Raw genomic sequence first — 22150 nt, 5'->3', positions numbered from 1 at the left:
TCGTGGAGTTTTTAGACAGACTGAGGCATATAAGGACACTGCTGCATAGGAAGTGCACAAAGCAAGATCAACATTATTTGAAGTTCGAGTCCATTCAGCAGGGAGTCCAAAGTTAAAAGCCACACAACACCAGGTTAGAGTCCAACAGGTTTATTTGGACGCAGTAGCTTTCAGAGTGCTGCTCCTTCACCAGGTGGTTGTCCTGATGAACCACCCGATGAAGGAGCAGCACTCCGAACACTACTGTGTTCAAACAAACCTGTTGGACTATAACCTGGTATTCGTGGAGCTTTTGCCCAAAACGTCGATTTCGCTGCTCGTTGGATGCTGCCTGAACTGCTGTGCTCTTCCAGCACCACTAATCCAGTATAAACTGGTATTGTATGATTTTTAACTTTGTACACCCAAGTTCAACAGACACCTCCAAACCATTCAGCAGGGAAGAAGCTGTTCTTGAATCTGTTGGTGATGTGTTCAAGCTTCTGTATCATCTGACTGACTGAAGAGGTTGGAAGAGAGCATTACCAGGCTAGGAAGGGTCTTTGATGAATGTTGGCAGCGTTTCCACAGCAATGAGAAGTATAAATGGAACCAGTGGTTGGGACATTGGCTTCTGTGATGGGTTGAGCTGTGCACACAACTTTCTGTTGTTTCATACAGTCCTGGGCAGAGCAATTGCTGTGCCAGGCCATTGCACATCCGGATACAATGCTTTCTATGGTGCATCTGTAAAAGTTGGTGAGGATCCTTATGTACATATTGAATTTCGTAAGCCATCTGAGGAAGAAGAAGCGTTGTGCCTTCTTGACCATTGCATCTTCATGGGAGATCCAGGACAGATTGTTGGTTATTGTCACTACCAGGAACTTTATGCTCTCGATCCTCTCCACCTCAGTTCCATTGATGTAGGTAGGGACATGTCCTCCTCTTTTCTTCCTGAAGTCAATGATCAGTTCTTTTGATTTGTCGACATTGAGAGATTGTTATTGTTTACAGATGGAGGAGAGATTTAGTAGCAGACTACAAGATTATAACACAAGTTGACAACAAAAAAGCTGATTTTAGTTGATAGTACATGGACCAGGAAGTCCACAAATGCTTCAATATTTATCAATAATTATAGTTTTATTTTACGCATCCAATCCTTGATGTACACTGATCACTTGACAGTGTCAATTTGATTACTGCTCCAAAGTGGTGAATTTGGAGAAACTCTGTGAACTATTAGAAGTTAAACTAATTTTTCCACAAGCTTACAAAGTAAAAGGTGAAGTCACCATAGTCCCAAAAAAGCAGCTCTCTAATAGAGAGAGACAATTGGTGGTGGTTTAATTTGAGGGTTATCACGCCCCAGGCAAGGTGGGAGACTGAGAAGGATAGTCCTTCATGGTAACCTCAGCTGGTGCAGAAATTGAACCCATGCTGTTGATGTAACTCTGAGCTATAAAAGAAATTACATGATAAACTCAGCAACTATACAGAGAAAATAGAGTTAATGTTTTGAGTTCAGTTAGCCTCCTTCAAAACTGATGGTAGCCAGGAAAGGTTACATTTATGCTGGTGAAGGGGGATGTTGGGGAGAGGAGTGAGCAGATAGGTGGAACGGAGCCCAGAGACAAAGCAAGATGGAGATGAAAAGCATATTGTGAGGAGGGGAAAAAAAAAAGAGTCTACACAAGGTTGCGAATAGCATGAGAGAGTAACAAAAAAAAACTGGAGATGTACAGGACATTGGTTAGGCCACTGTTGGAATATTGTGTGCAATTCTGGTCTCCTTCCTATTGGAAAGATGTTGTGCACTTGAAAGGGTTCAGAAAAAAATTTATAAGGATGTTGCCAGAGTTGGAGGATCTGAGCTACAGGGAGAAGCTGAACAGACTGGAGCGTCAGAGGCTGAGGGGTGACCTTATAGAGGTTTACAAAATTATGAGGGGCATAGATAGGATAAATAGACAAAGTGTTTTCCCTGCGGTCGGGGAATCCAGAACTAGAGGGCATAGGTTTAGGGTGAGAGGGGAAAGATACAAAAGGGACCTAAGGGGCAACGTTTTCACGCAGAGAGTGGTACGTGTATGGAATGAGCTGCCAGATGATGTGGTGGAGGCTGATACAATTGCAACATTTAAGAGGCATTTGGATGGGTATATGAATAGGAAAGGTTTGGAGGGATATGGGCCGGGTGCTGGCAGGTGGGACTAGATTGGATTGGGATATCTGGTCAGCATGGACGGGTTGGACCGAAGGGTCTGTTTCCATGCTGTACATCTCGATGATTCTATGACTCTATGTCTAATGTGGATAAACGTGAGTTTCGAGTTGAAAAGTGTATGCTCAAAACATCGACTCTCCTGCTCCTCGGATGCTGCCTGACCGGCTGTGCTTTTCCAGCACCACACTCTTGACTCTGATCTCCAGCATCAGCAATTCTCACTTTCTCCTCGTAAATGTAGGTTTGTCCACTTCAGCTGTAAGAATAGAAAAGCAGAACACGATTGAAATAAAGAGACTGCAGAATGTTACAGTACCAAGGGTTTGGCTATTCTTAGACATAAATAACTAAATATTTACAATTCAGGTGCAGTAAGTAGATGTTTATTTACTTTTTGAAATTATTAGTTCTGAAGTTTGCTTCCTGCCCAAGTGAGAGAAGAATTGAACTTTTGGTTTGATGAGCCTGATTTAGTAAAATGAAGGTGATTTTTATGAAAGATGTAAGATTCTGAGATGATTTGGCAGGTTGGATACTTCCCCTGAGGGTGAATTTGGAGGGACAGTTAAAGGATATGGGATTTGCCATATAAGATAGAGTTTGGGAGGGATTTCTTCTTTTAGAGCTGTTGGGTCATTGGAATTCTCTTTTTAAAATGGCTTTTACATTTTGTAACTGTATCAACCCCCATCATTTCCTCTGGCAGCTCATTCCGTACATGCCCCAACCTCTGCGTGAAAAGGTTGTCACTTAGATCCCTTTCAAATCTTGCTGCTCTCACCTTGAACCTATGCCCTCTAGTTTTGGACTCCCCCACCCCAGGGAAAAGACCTCGTCTATTTACACTATCCATGCCCCTCATTTTATAAACCTTAGTAAGGCAATTCCTCAGCCTCTGACGCTCCAGAGAAAATAGCCCCAGCCTATTCAGCCTCTCCCTATAGCTCAAAACCTCCAACCTTGGCAACATCCTTGTAAATCTTTTCTGAACCTTTCAAGTCTCACAACATCTTCTGACAGCAGGGAGATCAGAATTGCACACAATATTCCAAAAGTGGCCTAACTAATGTCTTGTATAGCTGCAACATGACCTCTCTACCCCATGCACTGACCAATAAAGACAAGCATACCAAATGCCTTCTTCACTATCCTATCTACCTTCGACTCCACTTTCAAGGAGCTATGAATCTATACTCGAAGGTGTCCTTGTTCAGCAACATTCCCCAGGACCTTACCATTGAGTATGTAATTCCAGCCTTGATCTGCCTTTCCAAAATGCAGCACCTCGCATTTATCTAAATTAGACTCCATCTGCCACTCCTCGGCTCATTGGCCCATCTGATCAAGATCCTGTTATACTCTGAGGTAATCTTCTTTGCTGTCCACTACACCTCCAATTTTGCTGTCATTTGCAAACTAACTATCCATACCTCCTGTGTTCACATCCAAATTATTTATATAAATGACAAAAAACAGTGGACCTAGCACCAATCCTTGTGGCACAACGCTAGTCACAGGCCTCCAGTCTAAAAAACAACCCTCTACCACCACCTTCTGAGTATTACGTTCGAGTTAGCTCTGTATCCAAATGCCTAGTTCTCCCTGTATTCCATGTGATCTAACCTTGCTAACCAGTTTACCACATGGAACCCTGTCGAACTTCTTACTGAAGTCCATATAGAGCACATCCACAACTCTGCCTTCATTAATCTTCTTCATTACTTCTTCAAAAACTCAATCAAGTTAGTGAGACATGATTTGTCATGCTCAAAACCATGTTGACTATCAGTAATCAGTCCTTGCCTTTCCAAATACATGTAAATCCTGTGCCTTAAGATTTCCTCCAACAGGTTGCCCACCACTAATGTCAAACTCACCAGTTTATGGTTCCCTGGCTTTTCCTTACCACCTTTCTTAAATAGTGGCTCCACGTTAGCCAACCTCCAGTCTTCGGCCACCTTACTTATGACTATCAATGTTACAAATAACTCAGCAAGGCACCCAGCAATCACTTTCCTAGCTTCCCATAGACTTCTAGTGCACACCTGATCAGGTTCTGAGGATTTATCCAACTTTATGTGTTTTAAGACATCCAGCACCTTATCCTCTGTAAGATGGACATTTTTCAAGATGTCTCCTATTTATTTGCCCACGTTCTCTAGCTTCCATATCCTTCTCCACTTTAAATACTGATGCCAAGTACTCACGTAGTGTCTCCCCCATCTCCTGTGGTTCCACACATTGGTGGCCTGGCTGATCATTAAGGAGTGAAAGACTTGGTTGCGGTGATGGCATCGTGGTGAGTTAACTCAGTGCAGATCCATGGCAGCAGCAGCAGAAACAGGTTTGGGTTCCCAAAGGTTTCTGCATTGATGAGGCGGATCTAGCAACAACCCATAGCTGCTGTGGCAGAGGGATGTTTGGGTTCCCGGCAGCATTTGAGTCTAGCACAGATTCATGGAGATAGCGGCAGAGGTGAGTTTGGACCCAGTATGAAACCAGGGGCTGCATCGGTGAGGTGGGCCTGAAGTGGAGACATGGCAGCAGTGGAGTCAAGTTTGGGAGTCAATTTTGGGCCAGTGCGGTACCTGGTGGCGTTAGTGGCATCTGCATTGGCAAGATCCAATGAGGATTCATAATGGCGAGGGCAGAGGCAAGTTGGCACCGAAGAGTGGTGACTTCCATTCCAGCGGTGGTGGGTGTGGTGAAGGGGACTCGTGCCTGGCCACCAGGCCCATGTCAGAGCACTTAACAGCAATGACAGTAAACCATGTTTTCTTTTTCTTAACTCTTCCGTATTTCTGTTTTATATTTCTGTGTTTTAAGATGATGCTGGAGAGTGGCGATACTATATAACACTTTTCAGTGTATTTTGTAACAAAATAAATAAATACAGTAACTGAGACAGAAACAGCTTGCTATTGTTGCTGCACTCAACAGTCGAGGGGTGTGGACATGTTGCTTTATGGTTTATGTCATGTCAATATCACATGATATCATGCACCAGCACTTTACAAACAAATCGCATCTGTGTCAACTAAACACCGTAAATGAAAGTCTAAGAAATATAGTCTTCTGTGGAGTGAAGGTGGACTATAATCAGTCAGTGGATGTTACCACTCTAAGTTAAGGACATCATCCAATCTCAGTCCAGGAAGTTGACCAGAGTCAGCCAGACACTTATTGCGATCAGGGTGCAAGACCCATATCCTTTTAGAGATTTGGCCACAGTCAGTCCTGTAAGTCAAGTGCAACCAGGAAGTTACAGTTGAGTAAATCAGAGAGCTGTCAAGATGTCAATGTGCTCAGTTGGGAGGTGGGCCATGATCAGTCATAGGGATTTGGGTGGCAAACATCAAGATGGGTTTTCAGGGGCAGTCTCTACTGTGTTGGAGAAAGTGGGAAACTTAAGTGTAGGAACTGGATGCATTATGCTGGGGCGCAGAGGGGATAATGACTATGAAATAGGGCAACTCCAAATATAAGGGTGGGATCTGATTTGCATGAGAGGGCATGAGGTACTGAATGAAGGGGGTTAGGGAGTGTTATGGAACAGACCAGACCAAAAATAGAATACCAACACTCACCACTTACTGCCTAAATCCAACCTGGCGTTAGAAATTTTGATCCAGACAAAAGTTCCCAATTTGTTATGGACCAGATCAAAATATATTAAGACCTAGACCCTCACGTTTTCTTATTTTAAAGATAAGGGTAAAGCGTTGTGTTCAAGATGCAATTTGTTTGGTCAAACTACTCAATGTTAAGCAAAACATTGTTTATTTTTACACTATAGTTAAAATACAGACAAAATGAAAAATAAAGAATTGGTTTAACTGCAAGTCTATAAAAGTCCTTACAAAATTTTATATATATAGATCCACTAATTAACAGTTCCGATATAGTAACATCCAATAAACACACCATTGGTGAAGGCAAACTCAGTAAAATAGATAGTCTCACAAGCAATTCTAGCAGCAGAAAGAGAACACCACGTTTAACTGTAACAAAGAGTGGAATAAGAGTTTCCACACACAGCTTCAGGACCATAGCAACTGCAGAAAGCTGAAACTAAATGTCCTGTTTCTGTGGGAGCTTGACCCCATCATTCAGGCTACTTCTATTGTTCCAACATTAAAAAGAAATCCAAGACTTCACAAGCTGTTTACTGGATTTGAGCAGGCTGTTTGTGACCTCTGTCTCAACGTTTCTTCATAAAAACAGCAGGGCAGAACACACCTCGTAAAGCTATAGTATCATCACAGGAGAGAGAGAGGGAGAGGAAGAGAGTTCACAACTCATCTCCAAATCATCACAACTCACCAGTTTGATTCAACGAGAGGGACAGCAGATAGCAATAGTGAGCATAACAATACAGAGGCCAGAGGCTGAAGACAAAAACAGGAGATATCGATTGTTAAATAAAAGGATTGATGGGACTGTTGTCGACAAGACAGCCACAGAAAACAATAGATGAAGGTTGTTTGCTAGGGGGAATACTGACTTTCAGGCAGACCCTGCAACTCACCAGAACCCAATGTGAATGGTGTACTATCTTCAACTAAATGCCAGGTATTCAATAATGATGAAAAATGTCTGCCAGCACATAGAGTAGGCAGAGTAAGTTTATTAGGTTTTGTCTGTGGAGATAAGGTAGACTTGTAGGGACTGTGAGGCCTTTCAATGGGCAATTGACCAGGCATTGATAGATTTATTTGATAATGGCATACATCTGCTATCAAATTACTCTTACAAAAGCAAATTATTGCAGATGCTGAAAATCTGCAATAAAAAAACAGAAAATGCTGGAGAAACCCGAGCGATTTGGCATCTCAATGAAGAGAGAAACATAGTTAAAGATTTCAGTCCAGTATGACTTCCAGGTCCCTGCCCACCAATTGGTGTATTAATTTTATCTTTGCTGCTTAAGTGAAAACAGGGGATGATTGGCAGAAATGCCATTAACATGTTACAATTTTTACAAAAATCCAAAATGTAGAGAACATGTGGAAGCTGAAGAAAATGCGACTGAACCAGGTAGAAATAAAAATAATGAAACGATAATTGAAAAGACATTCAACATCTAGATATTCAATAATTAATGAAAAAACGGGTTAATTGTAAGATAAGAGCACTACTTCATTCAGCTATTAGTGCTTATTTTGATTATAGCACAAAGTCAAACTAAAGCACTGTACTTACTGTGATAGCCTTTGTTTGTCAGTGATGATCAGGCATCATAATGAATGGGACTGATTAGCTGTTCAGACAAATGATGAATTAGCTGTTACATTGAAAACAATATTATGATTTTGGAAAATGAATTGTTTATATTTGTGAAAGGTTACAAATTAAACCTAGATTTTTATCAACTTACCTTGAGTTCTGTTTTAAATAGTAGCCTTAAGTGAATAAGCTTTACAAACTTAAAGGTAAAACATTTTCCTACTGCTTTTGTGGAAATTGCTCAGGATCTGAAAAGATTCTGCTTGAAATTTTAACCAATCTTTTTCTTCCAGGTGCAGAATGAAATCTTGTCGATTTCCAGCATTTTCTGTTGCCATCACTTGAAGTTTTCCTCCTTTTCACTTACATTACACTATAGCTAACTAATAGTTGAGTACTTAAAGCAAATAATTAATGAAACAAAAACAGAAATTACTGGAAAAGGTCAGCAGGTTTGGCAGCCTCTGTGGAGGGAAATCAGAGTTAATGTTTCAGGTCCAGTGACCCTTCTTCAGAACTGGAATTGACCTGCTGATATTTTCTAGCAATTCTGTTTTGTTTCTGATTTCCAGCAACTGCAGTTCGTTTGTTTTTTAAAAAATAATTAATGAAATCATTCCTAAATAACAACATACCTTTAAATACAAATTGAGAATGCATCCAATATCTCATGTCTAATAAAACTCTGTAAAACAATTGACAAATTATTCCAAAGGTTATAAACTCTGCTCACTTTCTATTTACATCTTGGACTTTGAATTAATCAGGATACATGTGCAGGATGCTGGGTGTCTTCTTATCATTTCTGTGTGCATTAAACACTTTGACAGAAAACTGTTTTGCACAGCAAAAGACATAGAAAATAATTACAGAGTTGGACTGCTCAAGCTGATCTCGCTTTGCTTGTCAGCCGCTTGCACAAGGCCTCCATGACAGCCTTCAGTTCACCACAGCAGTGGCCCCTGACAACTCACTGTGACTTTCAGGGAACAGACCTCCAGGATTGTCCATAGCCCAGCTCCCACCCCTGACCAATGAGTGAACAGACCTCTGATGATCTCTGTGCAGCTTGCTGACTGACATACTTCTAATTCCTAAAACAGTTGCACTGGATCTACAGGACTGATCATGGTCTATTCCTTGGGCTGTAATGATATGGAACCTCTGACCCTGAATGCTCAAAATGGCTGATTAACTATGTTTAAACATCTGGATTTAGATTGGATCAATGCCCAGACTAACTGTGATGACACCCCCAAAACTAGTGACAGTTCCTCCTTGACTTGGCTGAGGAATACTTCACTTGAATTTTGAGACATAGCCATTGAAGCACAGTTAGTGTGTTTGCCACATAAGCTTGTGGTACATGTGTTAGATAGCATGGTGCTTACAGCAATATATCCGCATCCTTGACTGTGCTATGGTAACCTCCATGAACAAAGGATGTAAGCACTATCCATGGACCATGCCCTGAAGTGCTGGGGAATGCTGTCCAAGATGGAGGCTCGGAGGAGAAGTTGCTCAGGGAAATTGTTCAGTGAGTTGCAGACACCAGAAACTTGCTGAGACTTTCATGTCGGTAATTGTCTGGTTTCTCTCTGCTATAAATGAAGTGAGGTAAAAACGTCGATTTCGAAGCTACTTGGATGCTGCCTGAACTGCTGTGCTCTCCCAGCACCACTAATCCAGAATCTACAAATGAAGTGAGATTATTTAACAGTAAGATGTTCGTACATGCAATAAGGCCCCTCAGAACTCATTAGCAAGATTCTCATTTTGCCATTGAAACCTTTTATGGAAAATTGGACTTTTTTTCTTGACATCGGGAATTACATTTTTCCAAACTTGTCAGATTTTCCCAATTGATATACACACATATTAAAAAAACATAAAAAATACAAAAAGGTCCTGACAGGCTAGATGCTTAAATAATATTTACACTCGCTGGGAAGTCTGGAGTTAAAGGTCATTGTCTCAGAATAAAGCCAGTAAGAACTGAGAACAAGGAAAAGTTGCATCACAAGGTCTTGTAAGTCTTTGATAGTCTCTACCTGCAAGAGCTTTGGATCCTCAGTCACTGAGTCTGTTGAAGACAGGGGTCAATGGATATCGATTAATGGGTATAATAGGAATCAAGGGATAATACTGGAAGTGAAACAGAAATAGGAAATTAACAAGGATTTTATTGTATGATGAAGCAGGCTCAAACAGCTCTACTGCCTATTTCTGATCCTATTTCTCATGTTCGTATTCAAAAATTTACATGTTAATCTATAAAATTAGAGGGAAGATGCATGGAAGAATGAAACAATAAAAAAAAACAGACAAATGGAAAATAAAAGATGAAGGATGAACACATGCAAAAATCCATTGAAGGACTGAAAGGAAAATGGTAAGCTGTCATTCTTCCCAATTGGGAATTTAACATAACAGCCCAGTAATTGCTGATACAATCGGTACAAGTAGACACTTTCTGCATGCATGTCCAAGTTCTGTGAAGATTGATGACTAATTCATGATCAAGGTCCACTTCTCCACATTAGCACTCCGCGTGCTGTCTATAAATACTGAGACTGAGAAAGGAGTGCCTTTGTTCTATAGAAGCGACAATCAGATCAGTTACTCCTGAACTTCATGAATGCAGCGTGCACATTTGACTGGTCTGTTCTTGTTCTTGTGTTGCAGCAGTTGTGGAGGGATAATGGATAGAAAGAGACATGTGGGAATAAGAGTGAAAGTGTGATAGGATGCAAGAATAAGGTGATTGAGAGAATATGTAAAGGGGCGTCAGTACAGAATTTAGTGCAATGGGAGAGATAGAATGGATGCCACGGGGAAATGTTTCATAAGTATATGGTCATGAAGGAGAAGAAGAAGGACTGTCAGAAAGGCAAGTGGAGAAAAAGGATGGTAGCAAAGACAGGAAGTAGAGGGGCAGGAATTTGAATGTGCAAGCAACTTGCATAGAACATTTTATAAAGTAGAAAAAATGTTCCATGACACCTCGTTAAGGTAATATCAGACAAACAAGGACACTCAGCCAAATACACTCATCTTAATTTGACTTTTATATCCAATACTAAAATGACATAACAAGATAAAGGCTGCTTTGCAATGTCTGGAGTTGCAAATTCAATCCCCTTTTGACAAACTGCAGACTTTAAAACTTCACATATATAAGATGTCCTTTTGAATGAAAAAATGTTTTTCGTAAAATCATGAGCTTTAATAAAGGTAAATGTGAAATGATTCTCTTTGCTATAAGAAATAAAAACATCACATGCAGTTTAGAAAGTATGAAACTGTTAAGCAAAGAAACTGAGGGACACAAGTAAATAAACATGAAAAGTAGCATCACAGGTCAGATCCTAAAAAGCTCAGTAAACTGAGGGATTTATTTCTAGAAAAAAAATGCAAATGTTGGAATCCAAAATAGACAAGCAGGAGGCTGGAAGAATACAGCAAGCCAGGCAGCATCAGGAGGTAGAGAAGTCAATGTTTTGGGTATAAGCCTTCTTCAGGAATGGAGGTGGGGGTACGGGGAGATGCAGGTAAAGATGAATGGGCTTTTTGGTTGGAGGAAGGGGCAGAATGATGAGGTAGTGACAGGTGAAAACAGGTGGTGGGTCAATGGGAGGGATGAATCCGGTTGGGAGCTGTAAGGAAGGGTTGGTGAGAGGAATGGAAGACAAAAGGTTGGGCTGGAAAGGGAGTAAGGTGATGGGTGGGAAGATTATTTGAAATTGGAAAACTCAATGTTGAGTCCTTCAGGCTGTAGGCTACCCAGGTAGAAGAAAAGGTGTTGTTCCTCCAATTTGCAGTCTGATTTGCTGTGGCAATTGAGGAAGCTGAGAGAGAATGGGAAGGGGAATTGAAATTGGCAGTGACCAGGAACTGAGGTTGGTCATTATGGGCCCAGCCAAGATGTTTGGCAAAACGTTCCCTTAATTTACGCTTGGTCTCACCAATGTAGAGAAGACCACATCGGGAGCAGCAGATGCAGTAAACTAGGTTGGAGGAGAGGCAGGTGTACTCAGTTTCACCTGGAAGGACCGTTGGGGCCCTAGATGGAAGTGACAGAGGACAGAGGTGGTGTGCTGGCAAGCTTTGCATCTTTTATGGTTGCGGGGCAGGGTTCTGGGCTGGATTTTTGTGTGTGTGTGGCGGTTTGAGGGTAATTTGAGGGGAGTTGGTGGGGAATGTGGCTGAACCAAACAATGGCGAGGGGAACAGTCCTTGCAGAAGGCAGAGAGGCGTGGGTAGGGAAAGATGTTCTGGGTGGTGAGGTCTATTTGGAGTCGGCAGGAGTGTTTAACGATGATACATTGGATGCGGATGCTGGTGGGGTTCAAAGTGAGGACAAGGGGGATTTGAACTTCAAGGTTGGGAAACTGTGCTAAACGTAAACAGTCTTTTGCCCCTCTGCACTCTGATTTCCATACCATATAACAGACATGCATTTACTGGAAAATGTGAAAAAAAAACACTTTATACCTGAGCTGAGTGATTACAAATAACCAGAAGAATTGACCAGAGTGGGGCTTATTTCTTTAGGAGGCATAAAACATAGAGGCAACATGTTAGATGTTTTTAAAATTATGGATGTGTTGGAAATGGTGAATTAGAATGTTCCAACATGTGGGAGAATCATAAACCAAAGGCGATAAATAGAAATTATTTTTGACTGGTTAGAACTTGGAATTCGTTATTTTAGTAAGAGATTGAGACAAGTTGCTCTCAAAAGGAATAAGACAAGTACATGACAGTGTAGAAGGATATGCTGAAAAATCAAGATGAGATACAAGGAATGGGAGGAGACTCATGTTGAACAGAAATATCTGGAGAGAATAGATGGGTCAAATAGTCAAGTTCGACGCAGTATATTTTAACTGATATTTTGTAAATTCATGAGTTCCCCTACAAATAAGACACAATAGTTAAAGCTGCAAAGTGCCTAACATAAATACTCAGAAATCTATGTTTCCAGAATATTGAGAGAAACTTGGCAGGAGGAGTTATGAACAGTTCTTAGGCTGAAGAGATCAAAGTGTGTGAGACGAAAGTGGGAATTGGATGCTAAGTTGGGTGATCATAATGAGTAGTGGAGCAGGCTTAAAGGGCCAAATGGCCTACCCCTCCTCCTACTTTCTGCGTTTCTGTATCTTTTTATATCTGTGACATAGTCACAATGGTTAGAATGGAGTCTGGGAAGTCACCAGCAGATTGGAACCAAGCTAATGATGTATCAATATGCAAAAAGTGTATTCAATCTGACACGAGCATCTCAGACCCATTTTCTTATTTCCACTCGATGTAAAATAATGGAATTAAATATTGCCATGTGGGCGGCACAGTGGCACAGTGGTTAGCACTGCTGCCTCACAGCACCAGAGATGCAGGTTCAATTCCCGCCTCAGGCAACTGTCTGTGTGGAGTTTGCACATTCTCCCTGTGTCTGCGTGGGTTTCCTCCGGGTGCTCCGGTTTCCTCCCCCAGTTCAAAAATGTGCAGCTTAGGTGAATTGGCCATGCTAAATTGCCCATAGTGTTAAGTGAAGGGGTAAATGAATGGGCCTGGGTGGGTTGCTCTTCGGAGGGTCAGTGTGGACTTATTGGGCCGAAGGGCCTATTTCCACACTGTAAGCAATCTAATCTAATCTAAATTTAGGATTACCTATTCAATCGGAATTTAGTTAGCAACAATCAAAATTGATTCAGAAAAGGAATAACTGAGTGGATGCCCCAGGGCTCAATACTGGTTTCTAATTTTAAATAGATTATCTCAGAGCATCAGTACATCCCATCAAATTTGCTGCTGACGTCAAATTAGGATAGTGGAACCATAAGAAAAAGGTCAGAAATTCCATAATAAATCAGAAAAAATCCAATTGAGCAAAACAACGGCAGATTAAATTTAATGCAGAAAAGATTTTAATGCTACACCTAGAAAGGAACATAGACAATGAGAATCTCATGATTAGTAAAACTAATGAACTTACTTCATGAATGCAGATCTGCAATCAACAAAGTAAATAGGCAATTGACCTGTGGTAAAATCAGAAGATTATAGATGAGACAAGGAATATGTGATGCCCTCGTCAGATAGCCACTTTGGCTACTGCATCTAGTTCTGTCTTGCTGGCAGCGAGAACGCTTCATTAGCAGAGGCTGTGCACAATTGTCGTCCTGTGTTGATTCTGAGAGGTCAGGGCCTGCAATATGAGGAAGCACTGGAAATAGAGAGGTATGGAATATTCCAAAGCTCCTCAGAATTGTCCCTTCAGCTTGGAAAATGCAAATGGTTGGGAAAAGTGTAAAATCAGTAAATCATAAAACTGTAAGTCCCACATTTATTGGGAGGAAGTTATAGAAATTTACAAGTGAGGATAAAATGACGGAGAACTTAAGAGAGTTTGAAGCAGATTAGAAATTGGAATATATATTTGTAGGAGGATGTAATCGCTACTAAGAATTTATAATCTCTATGGATTCTTTCAAGACATTCAGTGGGATTTTATTTAAGAGATTATTAGCTAATATTAGAACTCATGAAGTATAATTCAAACTATTGATTTGGTTAGGAGATTGGTCCAGTGTCAGAATGGTCAGCGAATAATGTTAAAACAGTTAACTTGAATAGGAAGGAACTGATCAGTCATACTCCACAAGAACCAATGATAGACTCTGAAATATTCACTTTATATTGATGGCCTGGATTTTCTGGTAAGTGGTCAAAGAATATTCCTCTTTGTTCATTATGCTTACAGTTCCCAACAGACCATCTGCTGGCTTCTGAGACAACTTGATAACAGGGTTTTTTTTTGCAATCTGAAGTGTTTGTGAGCTGGCAATTAATAGGACTGAAGAAGTGTCACTGAGACATGCAGCATGAATTAAAATATTCAAATTTCATGTAAAATGCTGCATTGACAGTGAAATAAAGGGAAATAAATGTGGTAAAGAGACAAAAAGTAAAACAGTGTATGTCTTAAAATCATCAACAATAATTGAAACCTAAAGAATTGACACTCCACTCTTTGATGTTCAGCATCATAGAGGTTATATGTTGGTAATTAAGACTAAATATTGACTTACACCTGAAGATGCCAATTGTAGCATTTTCTGCTATGGTTAGTGGGTAACTAATATGTACATCACACTGCAACTTCACATATCTCAATGTTCAGTCTTAACAAACCTCCAGCATAATTTGGCTTGTGGAGTCTGAAAAGCAACCTGCTTGATTGGTACCCCCTCCACCCCCCTTCACCCTGACAAGTAGTGGCAGGTGTGTGTAGCATCTACAGATGGATAATAGAACCTCACCAAGGTTCCTTTCACAGCATCTTGTCAATTTGTGTCTAGTGCCACCTTGAGGGACAATCGGCAGAATGTGCTTGGGACATTCTTCCTGTATTCCATGAGATACAGGGAGAACTAAAAAGTGGAGTAGTGTAACTTTATTATTCTACTATATACAGCTGGTACAATAAAAATGAAACAGTGTTCCTCCAGGACCTAGGTGGTATATGAACCAACCATTTGCATACAAAACTGGCTTGAAGGTAGAAAACTGAGGATGGTGGTGGATGGTTATTTTTCAGAACGGAGGCCTGTGACCAGTGGACTGTCACAAGGATCGGTGCTGGGTTCACTACTTTTCTTCATTTATATAAATGATTTGGATGCAAACATAGGAGGTATACCATTCTGACTTGGAATTATATTGCCATTCCTTCACTGTCACTGGGCTAAAGTCTATGGAAGTATGTTCCCAACAGCAGTGTGGATGTGTCTAAGGTCCATGGATAACAGTGCTTCAAGGAACTGATATACTATCTGCTGCTGAAGGTGATAGATTGTGGCCTAGACAGTGATGCCCACATCCCATTTGTGTTTACCTGCAGAACTGCAGATGCGGAAGTGTTGCTGCCCAAATTGCTCTCATGAAGTTCATCTAAAATGTTACCATCATTTTATCATAAAATCTGGAATAATTTGCACAATAGATTAAGACACGCTTCTGTTTTATGATGACACAGCGATTGGTGTCGATGGAGCATGAATTTACAAAGAGACAATGATAAAGTAAATGGACAAAAATGTGACAAATGGATTTAGATAGTCATTTATTTTAGATGAGTAAAGAATTTAGCCATTTTAAAATAAAAATCATAGAAATCAAGGAACCATTGTGAATTTCTATGTATGGATAAATTGAGGTGAGTTGTGCAGACTTTCATCTGCCACAGTTTTGACTACTCAGTTTAAAAATGCACACCATAAAAAATTTATGAAGCAAAATGTGAATACTATACTCCATGACAATACACCTCAGGCCCTGTTGCCTAAGGGTGGCTAAGCATAACAGCAGCCACAGTGGGCTTCCATTCTAGGCAGCGGTTCTGGTTGAAGAGAGGCAGACAGCCAGAGTGAATAACATGTTAAAGGTGTGAATATGGGGATGACTACCTTCACCAAACCTAAGAACAGATACAAAGGAGTTCCTCAGACATGCTCAAAATCATGGAGATGCTCAAAATTTGAAAAAGAAATTGGGCCAGATTTTCTGAGCAAAAGGGATGAGCTCTTCATTTCTGGCAGGAGATTCTGATCAGGGCTCTTATAGAAATATGCAGTTGTATTTCCAGTCTGACAGTTCTTTCACAATGCAGTAATGTCACAGAGAAGGCAAATCACATTCTTTTTTTTGCTTAGATTAGATTACTTATAGTGTGGAAGCAGGCCCTTCAGCCCAACAAGTCCACACTGACCCTCTGAAGAGCAACCCACCTAGACCCATTTCCCTACATTTAACACTGTGGGCAATTTAGCATGGCCAATTCACATAACCTGCAAATTTATGGACTGTGGGAGGAAACTGGAGCACCTGGAGAAAACCCACACAGACACGGGGAGAACGTGCAAACTCCACACAGACAATTGCCTGAGGTGGGAATTGAACCCGGGTCTCTGGTGCTGTGAAGCAGCAGTGCTAACCACTGAGCCACAATGCTGCCCCATGCGGTTCGTCTGTACTATTTAAAGTAGAGATCAGAGTGGTATCTGGATTCACAGAAAGCTACTTTGATAGCTGCTGTCAAAAAGTCAGCACCCAAAGTAAATGTGAGTTAGGGTATCGGGAACGTGGTAGTGGTGGTGGGTGGGTTTTTAGAGTGAGAGGAGGTTGCCGACTGATAAAGTACTAAGGTGCCAGAGAATTGTGTGCCAACTGGTTAGGGTGGCAGATAAACAGGGTGCCAGCTGGATAGGGTGTCAGGGTGCAATATGAGAAGAAGAATGTGCAGTTGCAGGGTGTGTAAGGCAAGTATTGGTTCTGTTGAATATGTACTCAGAGTTAGACAATATGTTTAACAGGAGAAAGTGAGGACTGTAGATCAGAGTCGAGAGTGTGTTGCTGGGAAAGCACTATATTTAAATGGCTAACTTTTCTGAGTGACTATTTTACTTAATTTCATCAGACACCTCTGAAGCCTCTGACTTGAACGCAGACTTTAATAGGGTTCCATGCATTGAGGAATTCCCTGTAGAAAAATCTGTTTCCTGGGCAATTCCTTTAGAGACTGCCACAATGATAATTCTGCTTGCACAATGTAGATAATAGGAGCAGGAAAAGGCTATTTAACTTCTCAAGCCTGCTCCTCCATTCCTCATGAGTATAATTGGTTATCAAGCTGAAAACCCTAATCCCATCCCCTCTCTTTAGCCCCAAGAGGCATATCTACCTCCTTCCTGAAAACACAATGTTTTGGCCTCAACCACTTCCTCTGATAGTGAATCCCATAGTCTTTGGGCAAAGAAATTTCTCATCTCAGTCACAAAAGATTAATCCCATCTCCGTAAACTCTGACCCCGATGATGAAACTCCTCACCATTGGGAACACCCTTCATGCTCTAACTTGTCTAGACCCATGAGAATTTTATAGGTTTCTATGAGAACACCCTTCATCCTTCTCGGCTCCAGTGAGTGCAATCCTAACTGACTCAATCTCTCTTTGTATGTCAGTCCCACCATCCCAGAAATCAATTTGGTAAACCTTTGCTGCACTCCCTCTATAGCAAGAACACCTTCCTCAGATAAGGAGACAAAACCTGCATGTTAATATTCAAGGTGTGGCCTCACCAGTGCCCTGTATAAATCCTTATTCCTGTACTCAAATCCTCATTATGAAGGCCAACAATTTGTTTTCTTTACTGCTCATATTAGGAGAATGCGGAGGGATCTTCCAGAAACATATAAAATTATGAAGGGAATAGATAAGATGGAAGTAGAGAGGATGTTTCCACAGTGGGGGTGGGGGGTGGGAAAAGTAGGATAAGAGCGCACAGCCTCAAAATTAGGGGGGAGCAGATTTAGAACTGAATTGACAAGGAACTTCTTTACCCAGAAGGTTGTGAATCTATGGAATTCCCTGCCCACTGAAGTGGTTGAGGCTTCCTCAGTAAATGTTTCTAAAGGTAAGGTAGATAATTTTTTGAACAGAAAAGGAATTAAGGGTTATGGTGAGAGGGTGGGTAAGTGGAGCTGAGGCCATGAAAAGATCTTATTGAATGGCAGAGCAGGCTTGAAGGGCCAGATGGCCTACTCCTGTTTCTAGGTCTTAAGTTCTTATTGCACCTGCACGATTACTTTCAGCAACGCATGTGCAAGGAGATCCAGGTCTCACTGAACATTCCCTTCTCTCAATTTATAGCCATCCAAACAGGATTTGTGAGGGGTAGGTCTTGCCTTACAAGTCTTATTGAATTCTTTGAGGAGGTGACCAAGCATGTGGATGAGGATAGAGCAGTGGATGTAGTGTACATGGATTTTAGTAAGGCATTTGATAAGGTTCCCCATGGTAGGCTTATGCGGAAAGTCAGGAGGCATGGGATAGTGGGAAATTTGGCCAGTTGGATAGAGAACTGGCTAACCGGTCGAAGTCAGAGAGTGATGGTAGATGGTAAATATTCAGCCTGGAGCCCAGTTACAAGTGGAGTCCCGCAGGGATCAGTTCTGGGTCCTCTGCTGTTTGTAATTTTATTAATGACTTGGAAGAGGGAGTCGAAGGGTGGGTCAGTAAATTTGCAGACGATACGAAGATTGGTGGAGTTGTGGATAGTGAGGAGGGCTGTTGTCGGCTGCAAAGGGACTTGGATATGATGCAGAGCTGGGCTGAGGAGTGGCAGATGGAGTTCAACCCTGTCAAGTATGAGGTTGTCCATTTTGGAAGGACAAATAAGAATGCGGAATACAGGGTTAACGGTAGGGTTCTTAGTAAGGTGGAGGAGCAGAGGGATCTTGGGGTCTATGTGCATAGCTGTTTGAAAGTTGCCACTAAGGTGGATAGAGCTTGTAAGAAGGCCTATGGTGTATTAGCGCTCATTAGCAGAGGGATTGATTTCAAGAGTCATGAGGTGATGTTGCAACTGTACAGGACCTTGATAAGGCCACATTTGGAGTACTGTGTGCAGTTCTGGTCGCCTCACTTTAGGAAAGATGTGGAAGCTTTGGAGAGGGTGCAGAGGAAATTTACCAGGATGTTGCCTGGAATAGAGAATAGGTCGTACGAGGATGGGTTGAGAGTGCTAGGCCTTTTCTCATTGGAACGTTGGTAGAGGTTTATAAGATGATCAGGGGAATAGATAGACAGTCAGAGACTTTTTCCCTGGGTACAACAGAGTGTTACAAGGGGACATAAATTTAAGGTGAAGGGTGGAAGGTATGGGGCGATGTCAGGGGTAGGTTCTTTACCCAGAGAGTGGTGGGGGCATGGAATGCGCTGCCTGTGGGAGTGGCAGAGTCAGAATCATTGGTGACCTTTAAGCGGCAATTGGATAGGTACATGGATAGGTGCTTAAGCTAGGGCAAATGTTCGGCACAACATCGTGGGCCGAAGGGCCTGTTCTGTGCTGTATTGTTCAATGTTCTATGTTCTAAACAATAATCTGCCTTCCTATTTTTGCTACCAAAGTGGATTAGCTCATATTTATCCACATTATACTGCATCTGCCCACTCACAGCCTGTCTAAATCACATTGTAATATCTCTGCATCACCCGCACATCTCACACTTTCACCCAGTATTGAGTCATCTGCAAACCTTGAATTCCCATCAACGCTGGTTTAAGGAATGTCTGGTCAGCAGAAAACTCAGCAGATCTGGGTGCAACTTTGGAGCAAGAAGCACAGATCATGTTTACTGCTGATAACTCCTCTTTAGAACTGCCCCTTTGTAAGATTAGCACTGCAGAGTAAGAGGCTTTTTAAAAAAAAACAAATCATTCAACTAACACCTGTTCCAAGTTTGCATCTAGTTATTCCTGATTTTAACAAGTGTATTGGTTTTTACAATCAATGATAAGAGTTCTTTTTTTTAAAAAAAGATCATTGCTCATCCTGCATATCTCTCTGAACCATGGTGATGGCACTGACCCGGGTGTTGATCTCGGCACAGACTGGCAGGGACTACGGCACACAGTCTCCTTTGCCAATCCAGAGGAAATATGCCAGCCTTCCTCTGCATCACTTAGTCAAATGGAACCTTGGGATCCCTGTCAGCAAATTGGGGTGCCAATCTTTCTTTGTTTGTCATATCCAGGGTAATTCCTGAGATGCAGGAAACCATGCAGAGCAATTCCGGACCCATAGTGAAATAATTCCATCGAGTCCTGTATCCCATCACCAAGTCACCCTTTATTTACATGTGGAGGGTCCTCAACACTGATCCAGCTCCCTCAGAGCCAGCTCTCAAAGTGAACAGAACCTCTGACACTCCTGTTTATTTTTTTTCACCCCCACACTACCGCCTAACTGTAGTAGTGCTTATGTTTCCCCAGCACCCATGTTGTGTATGTGCAAGTGTGAATGATAATAGTTCATAAGGAAGCCTTCTCGATTCTGTTAGGGAAAATGGAGAAATGACTGATATCAACATGGTTAAAAATCACACAACACCTGGTTATAGTCCAACAGGTTTAACTAGAATCACTAATATTCAAAGCGCTGCTTCTTCATCAGGTGGTTGTGGAGCAGAATCATAAGACACAGACTTCTAGCAACATGATTACAGTATCATGGAATGTCATACTAAACAAATTTAGTTTAAGTCTTTCATCATTTAGAGTCATGATTTAGAGATGCCAGTGTTCGACAGGGGTGTACAAAGTTAAAAATCACACAACACCAAGTTATAGTGTAGAGTGTCTTAAGTCTCTGAGGGGGTGCATGTGTGAGTGTGTCTGGAGTGGGGGGTTGTCAGTGTCTGTGATGAGAGTGTATATGTGTGTGCATGAGTGTAGAGTGGTCTAAGTCTCTGAGGGGATGCCTGTGTCCCACACTCACACAGGCATCCTCTCAGAGACTTCGACCACTCTACACTCATGCACACACATATACAGTCTCTCTCTCTCACAGACACTCAACCCCCCCATCCCAGACACACTCCCACACTCACACGTGCACCTCCTCACAGACTTAAGACACTTACACTCTCTCTCACACTCACAACCCCCAACCCAGACAGACACAAAGACCCACATGCACACATATATTTTATGGGGTGAATTTGTACTTGCAGAGTTACATTGTACTTTGCTCAAAAACTGAATTCATGTAAAACTCTGTTTTCTCACTTTTTAGATTAGAATCAATCTAAACATCATGGCATAGACAGAAAACACAGGGGGCTAACACCTTCAACATATTGTCTAGCTATCACCCATTGTTACAGCTGACCTGAGAATGCAACTTTTAAAAAAAAGCTTTTGTCATTTACACATGAAAGAAGTGAAACTATCATGGTATTCAAACAGATGAAAGACTCAACAGACAATCAAGGTATTTTTCAATGTATAATTTCAGTTACATCACACTGTAAATTTTTGCTATAAATGCTGTGCCTTAGGATTGTGCCCTCCACTACCACCTAATGAAGGAGCGATGCTCCAAAAGCTGGTGCTTCCAATTAAACCTGTTGGAAATAACCTGGTGTTGTGTGATTTTTTAACTTTGTCCATCCAAGACTGGCATCTCCAAATCATGGATAGCAACATGCACATTTTCACAATTAGGTGCACTCCATGAGTCAGTGAAAGCAACGACACTTAACAACAAATTGCATACAAACAGCACATTTAGCTGAGGTATTATGAAACACTTTTGTTGGATGTGAACCCAGACCTCCTTATCCAGATTTAGATGAGCTGGTGTTGGATTGGGGTGTACAAAGTTAAAAATCACATACCACCTGGTTATAGTCCAACAGGTTTATTCGGAAGCACAAACTTTCGGAGCGCTGCTCCTTCATCAGGTGTTTTATCCTTGTCCAGAGGTAGGGACACTATCACTGCACCACAATTTGGAGAAGCCGGTGTTAGACTGGGGTGAACAAAGTTAAAAATCACACAACACCAGGTTATAGACCAACAGGTTTAACTGGAAGCACACTAGCTTTTGGAGTGCATCAGGTGATAGTGAAGGACGCAAAGAACGCACAGAATTTATAGCAAAAAATTTACAGTGTGATGTAACTGAAATTATACATTGAAAAATACCTTGATTGTCTGTTGAGTCTTTCATCTGTTCGAATAACCGGCAGAGCGCAGCCGCACTAACGCCCAATGTTATCACGGACCCGGCAGAGCGCAGCCGCACTAACGCCCAATGTTATCACGGACCCGGCAGAGCGCAGCCGCACTAACGCCCAATGTTATCA

At 41.6% G+C, this 22150-nt stretch overlaps 1 long non-coding RNA gene across 1 annotated transcript; it reads right to left on the bottom strand.

Annotated features, from left to right (window-relative positions):
* Positions 1–270: 270 nt before the first annotated feature.
* Positions 271–22020, bottom strand: LOC140479856 (uncharacterized). The gene is made up of 3 exons (XR_011961144.1): positions 21990–22020; positions 21680–21781; positions 271–2465 (listed from the first exon to the last, which is right to left on the bottom strand). It is a non-coding gene; the product is annotated as an uncharacterized lncRNA (long non-coding RNA).
* Positions 22021–22150: the final 130 nt, after the last annotated feature.

This window comes from Chiloscyllium punctatum, chromosome 7 (genome assembly GCF_047496795.1).
Source record: "Chiloscyllium punctatum isolate Juve2018m chromosome 7, sChiPun1.3, whole genome shotgun sequence".
NCBI classification, from domain to species: domain Eukaryota; kingdom Metazoa; phylum Chordata; class Chondrichthyes; order Orectolobiformes; family Hemiscylliidae; genus Chiloscyllium; species Chiloscyllium punctatum.
The sequence above is the reverse complement of the archived record's forward strand: the minus strand, read 5'-3'. Positions and strand labels throughout refer to the sequence as shown.